General features: G+C 42.5%; 1 protein-coding gene across 1 annotated transcript in view; it reads left to right on the top strand.

The window, feature by feature from the left end:
- The window catches only part of LOC126299538 (uncharacterized), a 462448-nt gene that overhangs the window by 199322 nt on the left and 242786 nt on the right, over window positions 1-20340 (top strand). The window contains 1 exon segment of the mRNA XM_049991532.1: window positions 8062-8097. The gene's annotated coding sequence lies outside the window, so the exon portion shown is untranslated.

Below are 20340 nucleotides of genomic sequence, written 5' to 3' on the forward strand. Positions count from 1 at the left end.
GGTTACTGCAAGTGGTAATCGAACATAGGCGGTGGTCACAATGTACTGGACCTTGTACTTAATAGAATAATTAAGACAATTACTTATGCCATCTATTTAGAGATAATTTCGATACCCTCATGTATATACGTCATCGAATTATTTCTGCATCTGTCCTGTAGAGTCATGTAATAACGTTGACACGATCCACACTGGAACACTGAATATCCAACGCACTGCTTCACTAAGCTAGGTGGTCGGTGTAGTTGCAGACATTTCTTTACCTAGTTCTATTTTACAGGATTCCTCATTTACGTGGAGCTACTAGAGTTTACTCATCGACGGTTGCGTAACTACCTCCACCCGTGCTTCGCATGACCTACTGACGCACCTTTCCAAAGGTTCTAAATCGATGGGTAATTAGTCGCTGAAGGTGTGAATAATATGCTGCTTGCGGCACGTCTCGGCTGTCTAATACATCGTGGATATTGCCGTCTTTAATCCGCGTGTTTCCTAAGCTTAAAGAGTAACTTATACCACATGACCTACGTAAAGTGAACAGCCAGAATATTTAGCGAATAAGACAAGATATCTCTAAGAGTAATTAGTATTCAGTGGACGAAACATTTTAGTGTATCGCTGAAACTTTTCTCATTCACGAAGGTACTGTAGCAGTTACTTATTTAATAAAATTAAGGAGGGATACGTCAATTCATCCTCGTGTTCGCATAACTAGTCCAGGACGATGCATGCTGTGTGAACAGGATGAAACTAAACAGATCATATCAAAGGACTCTTCCATTGGTTCATAGTCCAGGTTTTAAATCTTCGGTGCCATGTTTTCCTGTCAGGGGTATTTGAATCGCAGCTGAGTAGTTTTGGAATTACAGTTCGCGATGCAATTCCCAGAGCATGGAGCTGGTGCTGAAATGTCTTGGTGGTGACAGGGTTCGCAACTGCGACATTCAGTTCTGCAGGGACGTTTGGAGCTGTTGTCCTCTTATTTTTTGTAACAACCCTCTTCAGTGGCCGTCTGTCACCATAACTCACCACACCCTTTCGTTCACGTTGTGACTTAGCGGTTAATATTCTTCCGGTTTCCGTGTATGTAGTATACAGGGTGATCAAAAAGTCAGTATAAATTCGAAAGCTTCATAAACCACGGAATAATGTAGATAGAGAGGTAAAAATTGACACACACGCTTGGAATGACATGGAGTTTTATTAGAAACAAAAAAGTTCACAAAGTGTCCAACAGATGGTGCTGGACAGCAAAACTGCTACTTTAACAGGTGAGGGGTACGCCGATATGTTACAGAATCTCATCATCTCCAGCCTGGCTGATAAACACCTGCTGGAACGTACTAAGTTTATGGAGGATGGCGCTCCACCCCATATTGCTAGACGCGTCAAAGATCTCTCGCGCGCGTCGTTTGGTGGTGATCGTGTGCTCAGCCGCCACTTTCGTCATGCTTGGCCTCCCAGGTCCCCAGACATCAGTCCGTGCGGTTATTGCCTTTGGGGTTACCTGAAGTCGCAAGTGTATCGTGATCCACCGACATCTCTAGGGATGCTGAAAGACAACATCTGACGCCAATACCTCACCATAGCTCCGTACATGTTTTAAAGAGCTATTCACGACATTATTCCTCGACTACAGCTATTGTTTAGGAATGATGGTGGATATATTGAGCATTTCCTGTAAAGATCATCATCTTTGCTTTGTCTTACTTTGTTATGCTAATTATTGCTATTCTGATCAGATGAAGCGCCATTCTGTCAGACATTTTTTGAACATTTGTATTTTTTTGTTTCTAATAAAACCCTATGTCTTACCAAGCATGTGTATCAATTTGTACCTCTGTCTACATTATTCCGTGATTTATTCAATTTTTCAAATTGATACTGACTTTCTGATCACCCGGTACATCTTCGATGCGGTGTCCCTTAAAACACCAAACACTTTGGGTATCTCAGTTACGGAAGCGCCAACAATACGAGCACAAACACTTTGCCCACGTCAGAGATCACTTGGCTCTGACATTATCTACTCATACAGCTGCATCAAACGAGTCTCAGGACTGAAGACAACAACAACAACAACAACAACAACAACAACAACAACCTACGCAGAAGGCTTGCTCTGATCACGACTGTCACTTTTAAGGTATCAAGGGCATTGCATAGGTCCCCTCAGTCGTCTAACACAACGACGCCACCTGCATGCTTCGTTATCATCTGCTCTTGTGTTCAAGGCTGCATCCTTCGCGGTGTTTCAAAATGGCTCTAAACACTATGCGACTTAACACCTGAGGTCATCAGTCCCCTAGACTTAAAACTACGTAAACCTAACCAACCTACGGATACCACATACATCCATGCCCGAGGCAGAATTTGAACCTGTGTGGTTCCGGACTGAAGCGCCTAGAACCTCTCTGCCACCGCGGCCGGCTTCGTGGTGTTTCCATATTTTGTTAAATCCCTGTATTTTCTATAAAGCGTGGCTAACTGAAATTGTGGCTGCATTTTGGAACACCATTATTTCACATTTCTCTTTTTACCCTCACCTTAGTCTCAGATAGATACTTTCCATCCTTGTGCCGTAGTAAAATATACTACCTGATTAAAAGTATCCGGACACCTGCATGTAAAGCAGAACTGACCACAAATGTGGCAGTAACAGCAGACTGGACTGGTCAGAAGGGCTCGCACTGGAAGTGTGTGGTTCGAAGAGCACCAGGATGAGTTTACCGTAATCCTCTGGTCACCAAACCGAGCGAGGTGGCGCAGTGGTTAGCACACTGGACTCTCATTCGGGAGGACGACGGTTCAATCCCGTCTCCAACCATCCTGATTTAGGTTTTCTGTGATTTCCCTAAATCGTTTGAGGCAAATGCTGGGATGGTTCTTCTGAAAGGGCACGGCCGATTTCCTTCCCAATCCTTCCCTAACCCGAGCTTGCGCTCCGTCTCTAATGACTTCGTTGTCGACGGGACGTTAAATACTAACAACCACCACCACCACCACCACCACCTCCACCTCCACCTGGTTACCAAACTCATCAGATTTAAGCCCAGTCGAGAATATGTGGGACAATCTCGATCGGACTCGTCGCGCCGTGGGACCTCAGCCGAGAAATCTAGCGCACCTGGCCATGGCACTTGGGCCGGCGCGGCTCCGCATCGTTCTCTGTACTTCCCAGACTCTCAAGGATCTCCTTCCTGCTCGTTTCGCAGTGGTCCGTGCTGCAAAAGGCTGTTATCAGACTTCTGACACGTGGTTACATTAATATGGCTTGACAATGTATTTTCACTGCTTGGCTGTTCATTTGTTAATGTTTATTACATAATATGTAAATGTGCATGTGAACTATTTTACCCTTGCTGTAACTATTGGGTATTTCGATGTATGTCATACAATAAACAAAAAATGGCTCTAATGTCACGAAGAAATGTAAGCTATAGGTTTTTTGCGATATTTTCTTAAAGTATTCACCGTTTTTGTAATGAAAAAAATTGTTACTTTTATTGTGGGCAAATATATTGTTTTTAACAGGCTCCTGAACTATTTGGTTTATTCAGATTTCTGTCATATCTGAAGTCTTAAATTTCGTGGCTTACTTGGCTAGGTTACTTAAGGTAGCGTACATTTGTACGTTCACAGCAACCCATCAACTGTGTCGCAAGTTTTCATGTATTTGTCAGAGAAATTACCATCACCTTCGTAAATGTTAATGTGTTAGCTGCAAACGGGCTTAGTATTATAAGTGTATCTCGTGGGGAGAATTGTAACTGATTTTGGACGTTAAACTAAATCTAATGGAAAAACTGTTGCATTGGCTTTAACGGTAGAGAAAGTCGGTCACATGATGGTAGGTAGAGCAATTCTTAACATGAGAATGTCGCAACGAGTGCGCTATAAGTATGTGCTACGCATTTACGTGCAATTATTTTAGTACTCTTCGTGAAATTGCATCGCCGAGAATAAGATGCATTTTTTATGCCTCTGTATCATTTGGTAAATACACGAATACTATCACTCATAGTACTGAAGATGACTTCGAAAAACTGATAGCACCGTAGCACCGCACAATTTTGATCTCGCCGTTGTTGCAATTGTTTAAATTGCAAATTACATCACATCATGATAGCAACACAGTCGTTTTCTGTAATAGTCACTTAAGATACCTTTTATTCTCAGAAGTACCTAAACCACTATCCGATTCAACTGACAGAGCCAAGGCATTGGCGTGTCTGACTATTCTAATCAGAGTTAACATATAATCAAACCATGGAGCTTTTTCTACATTTTTATTTTTATTATTTTATTTTTACAGTTTTTAGTGAATTACTAGTCAGATCTAACATAGTTCTGAAATAACAGGTGAGAATGTTTTATCTCTTACCAACTTCATTCCATTATGATCATTAACAAGTTGTTAATTTAAAACACTTTAACTATTTCGCAGTAATGCGACAACAAAGCACACGCAGAACTGATGGCTGAGTGAGAGTTAAATATCAAGTACAGATAGTAAATGCTACGACAAGTCTTACCGGAGAGGCTACTGGTGCTCATCCGAACACATTGTCAGTGTATCAATTGGTAGAGAACGGCTCGTCACCCAGCACAATATTAATACGTTGCGCCATTGCACTGAGAGATATATACTGACAAGACACGCAGATGTGTTAGCGAGTCTTCCTTGGCGATTGTAGCTGGAATTGCATACTGACGTGTCATGACTCTTAATCTCCGTTCACATTTCACTTATTACTTCTGATGCTCAGAACAGAACAACTTCATAAGTTGTTGTTGTGTGTTTTGAATCCCACTCCAAAATGTAAACCCATCCGTGAAAATCTCAAGAAGCCGTTTCAAAGGTAAAACAGGCATTGCACCAGTAGCAGGGCTGTTTCTGATCATGAACTGTTACGTTCGGACCGGCCATCGTGTCGATTACCCCTCAGTTGAAAGGTAAATTCTCGAATTTCGAAGAGGTTCGTAATGTATATGCTCAGGCAAGGGACAAAATGTGAGGTCAGCTGATACACACAGTTACTGCAGAAGTGAAACAAATGAAGCTATACTTCGTGTAAGCTAAAGTGAGATAAAAATATTTCACATGCTACAGGTACTAAAATGCTTCCGTCTTCGGATTTCTACGTCCGAGAAAAGTTAAAATACAACGATTTGTGGAATCTATTCTGCACAAGTAACTTCACAGTGTCTGACGGTGGGTATTTTATAGAAACACTGGTCGCTCGCCACATTCCAGTCGCGTTTGGAGGGAAGGAAAAGTGGCTACACTATGTGATCAAAAGTATCCGGACACCTGGCTGAAAATAACAAGTTCTTGGCGCACCCCATCGTTAATGCTGGAATTCAATACGGTATTGGCCCACCCATAGCCTTGATGATAGCTTCCACCTTCGCAGGCATACGTTCAATCAGGTGCTGGAAGGTTTCTTGGGGAATGGCGGCCCATTCTTCACAGGGTGCTGCACTGAGAAGACGTATCGATGTCGGTCGGTGAGGCCTGGCACGAATTCTGCGTTCCCAAGCATCACAAAGGGGGTTTATAGGATTCAGGCCAGTCCATTACAGGGATGTTATTATCGTGTAACCACTCTGCTGCAGGCCGTGCATTATGAAGAGGTGCTCGATCGTGTTGACAGACGCAGTCGCCATCCCCGAATTGCTCTTCAACAGTGGGAAGCAAGAATGTGATCAAAACATCAATGTAGGCCTGTACTGTAATAGTGCCACGCAAAGCAACAAGGGGTGCAATCCCCCTCCATGAAAAATACAACAAAACCACACCGTAACACCACCACCGCCTCCGAATTTTACTGTTGGCACTACATACACTGGCACATGACGTTCACCGGGCATTCGCAATACCTACACCCTGCCATCGGATCGTGACATTGTGTACCGTGATTCGTCACTCCACACAACATTTTTCCACTGTTCAGTCGTCCAATGTTTACGCTCCTTACACCGAACGAGGCGCCGTTTGGCATTTACCGGCGTGATGTGTGTCTTATAAGCAGCAGCTCGACCATGAAATCAAAGTTTCTCACCTCTCGCGGAACTGTCACAGTACTTGCAGTTGACCATGATGCAGTTTGGATTTCCTGTGTGATGGCCTAGTAGATGTCTGCCTATTACACATTACGACCCTCTTCAACTGTCTGCGGTCTCTGTCAGTCAACAGACGAGGTCGGCCTGTACGCTTTTGTGCTGTGCGTGTCCCTCGACGTTTCCACTTCACTATCACATCGGAAACAGTGGACCTAGGGATGTTTAGGAGTGTGGAAATCTCGCGTACAGACGTATGACACAAGTGGCACCCAATGACCTGACCACGTTCGGAGTCCGTGAGTTCCGCGGTGCGCCCCATTCTGCTCTCACAATATCTAATGACTACTGAAGTCGCTGATATGGAGTACCTGGCAGTAGGTGGCAGTACAATGCACCTAATACGAAAAAAGTGTGTTTTTGGGGGTGTCCGGATACTTTCGATTACATAGTGTATATGTCCCCGTATGGTTACTAATTCCTCTCATTTTACTCTGATGGCTCCTACGGAAGATGCGACGGGAGTAGTAAAATTGTTGTTCGAAAGTTTACTTCAAACACTTTCTCTAAATGTGCCGATCAGTGTTTCGCCATAAGTAGTAATTTTCCTCCTATGATTATTGTACCACTTAAAATTCAATGAGCTATACCACTCCGTTACGAACCTAGGCAGTGTGTGTGTGTGTTTGTTTGTTTGTTTGTTTGTTTGTTTGTTTGTTTGTTTGACGTCTGCTCAAAGGCCTACGTGATAAAACTCCCAAATGAAGAAGCAAAGTTCTAAAAGAGCACAAGCGTTTTTTTATGCATGCTTCCCAATAGTCTCACTGTGTCTCCCCAGGAACTCCCTAGAAATATTTCTTGCACTCCCTTTCCCTACTGTAAATTTCACGAGTTGGTCCCACGTCACATAGCTTCGTAGTTCTACCTTCAAATATTTAAATGTAGTTGCGTGCCCCAATATTTTATCGCCCATACTGTAATTTTTTTTTATTTGTACCCATTGTGTTTAATTCTCCTACCTTCAGGGACAGATAACATTCTGAATACAAAGTAGTAATCCTTTTCCGAATGATGGAGCGACGCCTTGTGCTAGACACAAGAGTGTCAGGTAGCATGAAGCCCCGGCGTATTCCCTTCCGTAGCGCCTGCAGCAGGGAACGCATCAGTTCAAGGTTTCTCGTGTTTCACGTGAGCTGCATCTTAAGACCAGCGCGGTATTTGTTTCCTTATACAGAGATGTCGTCAGCTCGCCGCAGCCGCGAGCATGGTGACTGAAAGAAGTAATAGCAACATACGGCACCAGCAGTGCCTCAGTCTTCAACTTACTACACTGTCAGTCATATCGCAGCATTAAAGCAACTCCAGATTCCACAATAAAGATCTGCAGTGATTCGTAACAGTGAAAGTTTTATTTCTTGTACGGTGTTGGGCTTTCTAGGGTTGCAATAAACTGGGAAAAGTATATCGTTAGTGCGCTCGAATTTTTACCAGTGTTTGTGAACAAAAGCAACTGTACCAGCACATGAATGACAATGAACAGGGTATTTAGAGTGGTCATTCAGAAATGTATATTAGAGCCAGCGTCCTTGCTGTTCGTCGGAGAAACTGTTTTCTTTATTTTTGTTGTACGATGGTTACATGTTCTTGTGGCATTTTGTTTAGCTGAGCCAATATTTAGTTTTTTGTTAAAGTACTTAGTTCCTTATGTCGTGGATTATGATTTTACAAGTGTAAATAGTACTGAGTAGCTTATTTAGCGTACATGCTAGACATTTTCTTAGTAGAGAGACAGAACCTGTAACATGTACGAGAGTGTGTAGAATCAAAGATCTGCCATACATTCGGTCACAGTGAATGTGTTCTATCACATTTTTACACATGCCAATGAAATTCTATTTTCAGGGGGAGAGTAAAAGATTAAAATTGTTTACATACATTTTTATTTTTTAAAAAGTGCATCATATACAGCAGCTCAAAATTCCTTTTCTTTGTTCGCAGGTGCAGCAGTTGTTCGTGATGAAGTTAACTGCAGCGGTAAGATAAAGTAGGAAAGTCCACTTTCCTTAGAATACTTAATAAGTTTATATATAAAACCACATTCAGAGACTGAGTGCAGATTATCCTTATAACTTTACTCCGTTATCAAAAGAATCGATGTTTTCTCCGTAGACAAGCAATTATCATGTCCCTAAGCTTGTTTTCAGCAGCGCTACATTTTCATCATTGCAAAACTGGATGAGAGTAAACGCATGTGAAGAATGTAATAAAATTAACTAACAAGAAAAGCAAGATTTATTTGCAATGTGGTGCGATGGACATCAAAGGCAACTCAGTCTCCGTAACGCGAAGGGAAGCATGCGACGACCTAACGGCGCCGCAGACGCTGTCATTTCAGAAACCGCTTCTTCCTCCTTTTCCCATGCTGGCAGTTGTTGTTGAATCTTACATAAATTTCATTGCACTAAACATTTACATGTCTAAATTAATATCACAACGAAGTGGAAATATATTTTAAAATACAGAGTCACATTCCTTCTTTACGGCTGCTTTACCATTCAGTGACTTAATTCACACGAAAATCTTAATTTACTCTGTTCCTCACGCAATCATTGTGACCTAGTACTCGTTTTTGAAGTAATGAATGTGTATTTAGTTCCAGGTGGGATGGCAGTAGTGTGGAATATATTTTCATTTCGTAACATTTATAATTCAGTGCGTTATTTTACAAACTTTGTGTGTGTGTGTGTGTGTGTGTGTGTTCGCGATAAGTTACGGCATATGGTTGTTTACGCTGCAGTGTGATTAAGTAAAATCATTCTCTAACCACAAAATTCCACGACTGACGTGTTTTGTGCTCCCGGGTGGATTTTTTTTTTTTTTTACATGTATTAAGAATTCTGTTCTAATAAACACGGTCCCTCATCTACGTTCGTTTAAAACCCAGAAAGATGGACAGGGGTGTCCAGAGTGGTGCCTTGTTTTATGACTTACGGAAAACCTTCTATACAGATCAGCAAATTCGTCTACTAAGCAAAGTACCAGCTTAAGTAATGCTGGAACTGGTGTTCAATGAGACATGAAGATTTAAGAGCTATCTGAACTTAGTACGTCGTTCTTAATGGTGATAAGTCAGAAGAAAAAGTATTAAGCTGCGTATCTGAGGGTATCGTGTAAGGGCAGTTATTGCAAATAAACTCCGTCCGAACATACTTCGGAAGACCAAACGGTACAGACCGACCGACCGACCGACCGTACGTCGTTTCGCCCTCTGCCGATAGCCGCCAATGGATGCGGATATGGAGGGCAAGTGGTCAGTACACCACTCTCCCGGCCGTTGTCAGTTCTCGCTACCAGAACCGCTATTTCTGAGCCAGGTAGCTCCTCATACAGTCTCACAAGGGCTGAGTGCACCCGACTTGCGAACAGCGCTTGGCTGACTCGAACGGTTACCCATGCAAGTGCTATCGAAGCCAGACAGCGCTTAACTTCGGTGATCTGACAGAAACCGGTGTAACCACTGCGGCAAGACCGTTGACTGTCATTGTAACTATCTGCGTCTAAATAGTCTGGCAGGCAATGTAACTCTGGAGCTGTTCAGACGACGGGTTGTGTTAAAGTTAGTGCTGTCCTTTGAAAATTGTGAAGTATAGGAAGGTTCTCCTATGAGAAGCACTTCCTGCAAATACAACAGCTGACCCATATCATTAATAAACGTAATGTACGTAAATAGAGGGAAAGACATGTTATAATTTGACTACGGGATCGGTTACCCGGCATTGAAATGTGTCACGAGTCTCTATTGTTATTAGTCTCGAACTAGTTTAGGTAGAATGATCACATAAAATGTAGGTGTGAGGATTTCAGATGAGATACTGAAATCTACCTGAGAAACCTTGAGGAACTGCAATCCATCCATCGGGGAAGTCGCTGACAAAAACAGTAAGTTTGCTAATGAGTATTGTTGGTCGAACCAAGGATCTTACCAGGTTGGATTATGCGAAGAATCCAAAAGGAACAGAGTGATAGCATCAATGTTACCCGCTCACGTGTGCAATTTTTTTTGTGTTGCTTTGGAGAAGCACATTGATTAGATAAAACATCCCGTCATCTGCCAGAGAAAGGAGATGCCGTCTGCTGCGGAAGTACAAAAAAAAGGTTGTGTATAGATTTCTTGCCTTCCATATGCTAGACACTCTCCTTCATCGTCGAATATAAATCTCGTTAATGATAAAATGGTAAAATTTGAGTTTATAAAAGGAGTGCTGACAATCATTCTTCCCGCGTACTGGGGAATACGGGACGACATTAAAAGAAACTCTGGTGAACGATGTATCTTAAATCACAAATATATATGAGGTAGCTTGCGAAATACAAATGTACATGACGACGGCCCAATACGCCGAAAGCTGGTTCGAATAAACAAGCATTAGTACAGGAAAAATGAATTCCGTTCAGTTTTCAACTTTAAATATGAAATCTTTCTTACAAGAAGTAATGGAAGAATCCATAGCCGGCCGGAGTGACCGAGCGGTTCCAGGCGCTACAGTCCTGAATCGCGCGACCGCTACGGTCGCAGGTTCGAATCCTGCCTCGGGCATGGATGTGTGCGCTGTTCTTAGGTTAGTTAGGTTTCAGTAGGTCTAAGTTCTAGGCGACTGATGACCTTAGAAGTTAAGTCTCAGTGGTCAGAGCCATTTGAACCTTTTTTTTTCTTTTTCTTCTTCTTCTTCTTCTTCTTCTTCTTCTTCTTTTCTTTGAGAATCCATAAATATTGTTGGTGAACACGGCCTGCAGTAGCTACCAGGGTGCGCGTTACATACAGAGCAGTTAACATCGCCGCGTTTAACGTACGTACGCTCTTCTCTCTTATCCGTTGTTGGCAGCTCGGGTTCCCAATAAAATCCGTTTACGACAACATATTCGGGATCTGTTCTTTAAATCACGTCTTTCCTATAGTTCTTTAGGCGCAAATTCGGCAATGGAGGCGAAAAGCTGGAACGACCACCCTGTTTGCGTGCTGTGTGCGTCCAGACGAACAAAGGCGGTGCGTGAGTGCATTTGACGTATGTTTGACGGTTTCGGCGCTGTTAGGATGGCCTCGCTAACCACTTGCTCACTTGTCCCTCGCGGACACCGCTGCATTGTAGACGAGCGTCCTTTTGTCTGGCTTAAGCGGTTGTCGGTCATCGTCCTAGACCCCTGCCGAGCTCCACATATCCCTTGAACACGTTTCGAGAGATTAGGTGGCCTCGACCCATCCACACAAGCCTTTCGCTAATCGGGCAAAGGACCCAAGCCTCCCGCGGTCAGAAAAAAGGACCCACGCCTCCCCGACCCTTCACCTGGGGCACAGGACCCAAATCTCCTATGATCAGAGATCCAATTCCGTTTCAATGCAGGTGGTAACATACATAATTGTCGTCGAAGCTATAAAACATTTTTCTATCGTAAATGATAGGGAAAAGACTGATTATCCTGCTATAGCTCATGTGCGAATTACTGGTTTTTGTACCAGTTCGTTTACTGTTATCCAGGGTGCACCGCGAGGTGGTAAACTGTGTCTGGTTTTACGTTATAGGAAATTAATTTCACGCGTTTCACAGTTGTTTTTCCATCTTCGAAGTTTGCTGCTTGTTGCTTCCAGATTTTTAAATCTGGAAAAGACCTTTCCTTATTTTTGTTTTTTGAGGAATTGATTGCAATTTTGGTGTAAAGTAAACTTTGCTTTCGTACCTCAATAAATATTTATATATTTTGGCTTCAAGAGTAGAACCGACTACTGTTCTTGCTGTGGAAACTTTCGCAAGTATAGGCGGTTTCTCTCTGTTGCAACTTAGTTCTGCCATCGTGGGTAGGGGGAGGAGCGCATATTTGTATATATAATCTACTAAATAGTCGCAGAACTTCCGTAATTTTTCACACACAGACATCGCTGACGTTAAGTCTTCAACAAAAGTCACCTACCATATCAGGATCGAGCATTGTACAAGATATATGAAAGATCCTGACTTCATTTCTGGAATAGTAGTCATGTGTAAGTCCCAACGTTTCTGTCTTTCGCCCCCCAGCTCTATTAGATGAAACTTATAACGTTGAATTCTTACTTCAGTCCCTACATGTCTTCTAGCTTTCATTATGCTTTCTTCAAACTCTGAAAATATTGTTGCTGGAGATAATTTCAGACATGCATTATCACATTATCAACAAATGTTGAAATGACTGGTTTAAGAAGGGAATTTTTCCTATTGTCCAACAGAGGAAAAACCATTGGCATATAATGTCCAGTAACAAACCCATGGATGGCAAATAGCTGCCAAAAAACTTTGAAGTAGTGCTCAAAGTTCCATCAACATAGACTGTCACACACTATTTATTTTGAAGTTTACAGCTTCACAGAATATCACCACGTTCTTTTCAGCGTCATGTGACAACAAATCCGCCATATCTGTGGGTTCCACACTTTATATACTCAGAACAATATGAAAATCATGAATACCTGCAGATAATTTCCGTTGAATTTTCCGCCCACCTTTGTATATGGGTTTACCAAAGCTGTCGAAACTTATAATGCTTCTCTTCCGTGTGTTCTGCCGGCTGAAGTGGCCGAGCGGTTCTAGGCGCTACAGTCTGGAACCGCGCGACTGCTACAGTCGCAGGTTCGAATCCGGCTTCGGGTATGGATGTGTGTGATGTCCTTAGGTTAGTTAGGTTTAAGTAGTTCTAAGTTCTAGGGGATTGATGACCTCAGAAGTTGAGTCCCATAGTGTATTATATACGCTTTCCTCTTCAGATTAGAAAACTATTTTGTGTCTCTGAATTTTATCTCCAGTAATTTCTGCGTGGTTGTGGTCGTCGTGGCACTCTAGTGCTTCGGGTTCTTCAATGGAGGCAGTTTTATTACAATTCTGGTAATTACTAATGTTGCACGTCCACCACGCAACACCATATTTTAACAGTTTTTGGAATCTGAAAGTGTAACCTTTCTGAAGTATCATTTTCTTTCCCGTTTTACTCTAACTGCAACGGCGTAGGAGGCAATGTTGACTATGAAGTGATCGGCTGCTGACAGAAACTTGGGCCCACAAAGTAGCACTGCAAGAAGGCATGGAGGTCTCGGGGCCTAGAGTTGTTCGGGAAGCATGGATCCTGCTTACAGGAGCTTGGATCCTGCGCCACCAACCCCCCCCCCCCCCCCCCCATTCCCCCAGTCTTATAAACCCTCAAACGCCTGCCGCCTGGGTTCTCTGCAGTGAACGTAGACGTTGCAGTAGATGAAATATTCGCCTGGAAGTTTCGTACTGCAGTATGAGTGAAGTGCTCCGTAGTGAAAATACTCTTACCAGGTCTTGGCCATGAAGTGGCCATTTCTCCTAAGCTTCCATTGCGGATGTAGTAGTTACAGAAAAATCGCCACCAACGAAGGTTTTAGAAATAAAAACCTAAACACACCTCGTGTAAATATAGCTCGTAAATTTTAGTTGCGCAAGTGACGACAGCGCGCTCTGTACATACTACGTGAAATATTTTTTACTGTTGCTAGGGATTTAACATCCAATAAAACACTAAAGCCACTTTACCGATATATTTCACTGCTGTGTAGGGGTTCCTTCGTATCCATAAATTAATCCGTAACAGCGCAGAGGTTGTTTCATGATGACCCTCTTGGATTAATTATCCACCTACTTTCATGAATATTATCAGTAAGCGCCCAATATGAAACACTATTATCACGTCGACAGCAATGTTACCGACAGAAAGTTAGCCTGAACTGAAAATAGTATACCTTGTGCTGCACGAAAAGTATAAAATCGAAGGAAGCACTGTTTGCTAGTAGTGATCAATCTTCAGGATTGACATAGAATATTCGGACACAACTCCACGTAGTAGATTCCTCAACACCCGACATCCAGCTCGTCTTTTAAACTTTATTTTAGATTTAAGAACAAAGTAAAACTACTCGTGAAATAAATTTTGTGAAAACTATTGTGCACCAACCATAGAAACAGAATTTTGAAACAGAACAGATCTCGTTTGGATCTGACGACATAGATCTGCAGACGCAAGGTAGGAATCTTGTTAACGGGATTGATTTTGATTATTTTATTATTTCTCGTCCACCCTAAGACGTTTCTCGATGGAGCTACTCATGTACTTCTTTTTCAATGTCTTTGAAAAGTGAAAAGAGTCAAAGACATAAAATTGCATTTATCTGAAACATGAAATTAAATCTTAGTATTGTTTTCACGGATAATGTGCGTTAAATGAAATTAGTGAACCGACGGGATTTTCAAAATTAAATGACCTCGCGGAAGAAGATTTTGTAAGCCTGGTTCTGTTAAATTCTTTTGAGCAACAGAATCCAGGATCAAAGATAATTAAGATGTTCTTTTTGCTCTCTGCAGCGTACGTCTAAAAAAATTCCTTTTTTAAGGAATATTAATGAAATCACTAGTTATCTCGTTGAATCTGTATCCTGCAGTTGCGCGGTAGTTCTACCTGTAAGGGTACAATAACCTTTACATACGATCTTTGCATCGATTATACGCAGGCAACAGAGAGTAAAATTGTTGTGGAGTGACCGAATTTTGAGGCAGTAGCGTGCAGGCAGAGCTGATAGGTCATCCATACGGTTGTTGCGTAATGGCACACAGTTCGTTTGAAGTGTTCTTTATTTAATTGTGTCAGTATCAGTGCTTGTGTGTTTAAGGAAATAAATGTTGTATAATCGGCGAACTGGTAATTTCAATAGTACATCGCCCAGCATCACTTACAATAATGAGTGAAGTTAACAGGAGGCAAGCTGCATTTCCAGTCTAAATCAATATATACAGGCCGCCCGTTGACAAAACGAGTGTATTCGGTGCGCAGACGCGGGAATAGCCACTCGTTGCCTGCAAGGGGTGACCAAATGCCATACTGGGAGAAAACATTTAACATACGTCTCTTGTAGGTTACTCCACTATGAAAAAGTGTCCTGTCTTGTCTTCGGTTATACAGACAAGAATGCTTTTCTTAAATATATTTCAGAATATACTATATTATATCTCAAACTGTGTACTGTGTTTGATAAACTAAATTTAACCTTGCTTTACAAACTATTGAATGTGCCGTCTGGTTATCTTAATTGTTTCTGTCAGTGCATACCAATACGCTATGTTTCCACCCCAATCCCTGTTTGTTTGGGAATGATATCCATGGCTGAGCCATTTTAAGATTCTTGTGAACATGATGAACCTGTGAAATTTTACAATTAACGTTGAAACTGATAGTGAACGCTTCGGAACGATTTGCTAGTTCTAAGAGATTTTCATTTCAAAATCCGGTCTGGCTAGCAAGATGTTTCATCGTCTCCAGTCTCGATAGAAAGAGAGTATAGATGGGTACCTCGCTTAAAACCGGTTTGCCTAAATAGCGTGAAGAAAAGACTGCTCTCGATTTTTCTTAAGTCGAACATAAGATATAGGGGTATGAAAACGAATTCCTAATCTGCTCCCCCCCTCTCTCTCTCTCTCTCTCTCTCTCTCTCTCTCTCTCTCTCTCTCTCTCTCTCTCTCTCTCTCTCTCTCTCTCTCACACACACACACACACACACACACACACACACACACACACACACACACACGGAAACTAATGTGCAAACCATTGGCTTTTCTCCTGATTATTCAAGCCAGAAACTGCGTCTCTAGGGTACTGTACCTGCGTACTCCTTGACAGCTGCCAGCTACCATGGCTGTCAGCTACTTGTTTGCGCTCACCAAAGAATTTCCTCGGTCGCTGTTAAAGCTCACGCTGTTCTTTCGTCATGCGTTTGCTTGGCGATAAGCCTGCACCAGCCTTTGTGCTATGCTATTTACTGCGTTCCCTCTTACGAAACTGTACACGTTGCAGATCTCCCGGAGGATTTGCTCGTGCAAGATCAGCCCATGAGTACACCTTGCGAGGAAAGTCGGTCCCCGAAGTCAGAGTATTACGTGCTTCATACTCACATATTACTACGCTTAGCCAAGAACAAAAATCCTGGTTAAGAATGGTGTAACACTAGATTATAGCTTGTTGCCGCTCTTGCCTAACACGAATGTCGAAGGAACAATGAAATGTGTTCGGAATTATTCGCGTCACAAATGTCCAAGAATAATAGGCACACACGATAAGGCCCACAGACAACGTAGCTTTTCCAAACTGACTCAATACTTAGGACATAACAATGGGATAAAATGAAAATGTTGGCTATTATGAAGGAGAATTGTTACTTGCAGGTTCGAATCCTACCTCGGGCATGGGTGTGTGTGATGTCATTAGATTAGTTAGGTTTAAGTAGTTCTAAGTTCTAGGGGACTGATGACCTCAGATGTAAAGTCACATAGTACTCAGAGCCATTTGAACCATTTTTTTTGTTACTTGCATGTCAGTAAAACTGAGTTATAGTAGAGTTAAAAGTAGTGAAAAGAGTTCAATTTGCACAGAACTTGGAACTGAGCTGAAAGCTCCTACAACTGTAGGTCTTGAGCAATGAATGAGAAGAAAAAATGAATCGCAGAAAATCGTGGAGTAAACTGGAAGAATTTAAAATCTTATACTATGGGAGTGGTTAACAAAGTAGTGGGTAATTAAAGTTCAAACTATTGGGTATCAAAACTAACAGTGAAAAGAAAACTAGTGAAAACATTCGCAAGGAGGAGAGAAATGTTAATGATACAGTTGTTCCAGCCTGTAGGTGTAATTAACTCTGGATTTGAAGAAACTTTCGGAGGGGGGGGGGGGGGGGAGGTGAGGGAGAGAAGAAAGCACTCCCACTCCGTCAAAACAAATTATCTTCTTGTTTACCTGTATTAGGTATGGAAGTGTTAAGATGACACTCCTCGAAATTCTAACTCCGTATCTGAAAACTCGCATAATGACACTGGAGCTCTGTGAGACCAGCATGCATATTACGTTGCAAGTAGGCACAGTCACTTACGACTTATTCTGAAACATTCCCCAGTTCTTACACGTCTTAGTGCAAATAACAATGAAACAAAGATTCAAACTTACAAGTTTATTCATATGGTTTACAACTGTTTCGTTACTAACACTTTAATTTCGATGGATCGCTTCCCATAATCACCCCATGGGCTCAGATGATAATGGTTAGTTAGGAGCATAGCGAAATTGCGAAATACCGGTTCTGCATAACCATGAGCTCCGTATGTAATTTTATCACCGCTGGGCGCCAATTGGAGCGTTGAAGCGGTAAGAAGCGGAGGTCATGGCTTCGCCGTTCAAATAACGAAGGTAAGAAACACAAATCTCAAAGTGAGCTGCGCGCCTACGGTGTTTAATATAATGTCGTGTGACGAGGGTCTCCCGTCGGGGAGACCGCTGGTGCAAGTCGCCACTTTGGCGACGGACGCGTCGATGATGATGATGATGATGATGATGATGATGATGATGATGACAACACAACACCCAGTCCCTGAGCGAAAAAAAAAAATCTCGGACCTAGCCGGGAATCGAACCCGGGCGCTTAGGATTGAGACTGTCGCGCTGACCACTCAGCTACCGGGGGCGGACCGCACCAACGGTGTAGATAAGGATTAAAGGTTAAACAGTCGTTAGGCGGTGAAACGAAACATCCTAAATAAAATAGTTTCTCAGTGTAGCATGGATCAATGAGTCTCACACACAGGCTATTAAGAGATAACTGTTCTACAGAATAGTCATATTCCTACATTCGCCATTGCTAGAGGCAACCTAAAATCAATTCAGGACTAATTTAGGTGAAACTACACGTCAATAGGCTACCACCGTCACTGAAAAGAACATACTGCGGGAGTATCATATGGCCTGGCAGTGTGTTATTGAGCCAATTGTGCATTACGACACTGTTGATGTAGAACATTAATACTTCAATTCTGAAATTTAAATTCAAGAAGGCTGGTTCTAAAAAGTCGAAAAACTGTTCATATTTAAACCGCCTCACTCCGATATTTCGGAACCTGTATTTCGATGATAGTTCAATCTGCCTTCGAATCTGGCAGACAACGTGTACCAGAATCGCTGTATCTCCCTCCCTCCTTCTCACCCAACCCTCATCACCCATATTTTTCTACGTATCTGGGGCTCACGAGAGGGACAGGTATAAAAAGAGTAATTTTCATCCACTGGAGGAACTGCACGCAGCCTTATATAGAACGTTGCACAGTTTACTTCAGGAGCCACGCAGAAATTGTGCACACATGCCTCCTGGTTTGCAATATATTGCCTTGAGGACACAGCAACAGCCACAAGTATCTCTTCATAGATAGTCCATCTCTGCAGCACAGTTTGTGTTTCGGATCCCAGGTAACACAAATATTTTCATACTTTGCGTGATAGTCACAGATGCTTATTTTGTTATAGCTGTATTAAAAAGGGCAGTAGGTCGCAATCAATAGTGATTATTGTGTCATAAGAACTAGTAGAAGTGCTCTCAATTTAGATTTAATTGGTAAATTCATCCCCGCGGACGCGGACGGACAGTTTCGGCATAGTATGTGATTAGGTGAAAGTGGGCGATTGTCGCGAGGTCCACAGCACGCTGAGCGGCAGGAAGCACTCTTCTTTGCCACCGCGGAGCGCGGACTTTCTACCAGCGAAACAGAGCGGGAAGCAGCGCCGGGTAATAGCCTCGAACCAGGTCACTTCTGTTTTATTTTCTTATCACGCGACTGCGCCGTAAGACTTTCGTCTTCTGTTCACTGCACAACACCGATGAGAGTCACTCAGTGCCCTGTACTTCTGCCGCCCCCCCCCCCCCCCCCCCACATGTGTTCGCCTTCACGAATTCTACAAGGAAGAAAGGAACCATCTTCATAATAAGCACTGTAGCCAAGAATGTTTTAACTGGAAACATTTTCCACCTAAGTTGTAATATTTAAGACCTAATCTCAGACAAATAGTTTAGACTTTACACAGTCATTAAGTATTTTACAGTATTTTCGAGTACGGGGTATGATAGACATGAAAGTGGCAGCGAATTCACGCTGTACGCTACTCCTTCTGATGGTTTACGAACAGCCGGCGCATTTAGAGGAGAAATGCTAACTTCATGGAAGGAAGAAAGCTTAGGGCTTAAAGTCGTTGGTGACAGAGCGCAAGCTCAGATCGGGAGAAAATGGTGAAGGAAATCGGTCGTGCTTTTTCACAGAAACTGTTCAGACTTTAGACTTAAGCGATTTAGGGAAATCAAGAGAGACCTAACTCAGAATGGCCATATTCCAGCACTGCAACACCTTACTTCGTAACAAATTCTATCTTCTTCGCAAAAATAAAATTTTAATCGCGCGGAAGAGCTAAAAATCTGCATTAAACAAGACTTTCTCCACAATTTGTTCGTGTTACATTACGAACATCTGAATTACAACTTAAGTTATGCAGGTAGAGATGCGAAATTCAGGTTAGACACAGTATGTCTTGGTGTAAGTGATGGGCCTGGAGCTAAAGTAATACTGTTCCAAATGCTTGCCAGAGCGATAATTCTCGGTCAGATGATAAGACTGAAACCTACTTCGAAGATTTAGAGTTAAGCTGTGAGAATTTAGCGTAAATATCCATAATCTTCACGATCTCCTCCCTTCTGTAGTCACCGTTATTCCTGTAGTGCGTACTACCAGAATACAACGAGGACCCTCCATTGTCAGTGTATAATTACGTTTACAAAAGCACTGTGCAACGGTTAATTAGCCGTGCGGTTCTAGGCGCTTCAGTCTGGAACCGCGTGACCGCTCCGGTCGCAGGTTCGAATCCTGCCTCGGGCATGGATGTGTGTGATGTCCTTAGGTTAATTAGGTTTAAGTAGTTCTAAGTTCTAGGCGACTGATGACCTCGGAAGTTAAGTCGCACAGTGCTCAGAGCCATTTGAACCATTTTTGAACGGTTAATTTTGGGCAGTTTTGTGTGTACTGGCATACCACACTCCGAACATGGAAATTGTAGCAAGTCATATGGCTGATAATACGTAAATTTGAGTGGGGCAGGTGGGTGGAAATATTAAACCTGTGGTTTAACATAAGCGTCCGTGGCCATGTTATTATTCCAAAGAAACTGTGGTGTGACTCTTAAATAGGAAACCGTTGCTGGGAATGCAGATACGACAATTCCAGTATGTATGTCGCGAATTTTGCGTTCTTTAGATTTCCGTGTTTTTAAAGGAAATACATGTCGACAGCATTGAAATATCACTTAAATTAAGGACTGAAGGGCGTGCCTATCGTTTTCTGCTGACTTTGTTGACTGGGCCGTGATGGAAATAGAAATTAC

The sequence above is a fragment of the Schistocerca gregaria genome, chromosome X, assembly GCF_023897955.1.
Source record: "Schistocerca gregaria isolate iqSchGreg1 chromosome X, iqSchGreg1.2, whole genome shotgun sequence".
Classification (NCBI taxonomy): Eukaryota; Metazoa; Arthropoda; class Insecta; order Orthoptera; family Acrididae; genus Schistocerca; species Schistocerca gregaria.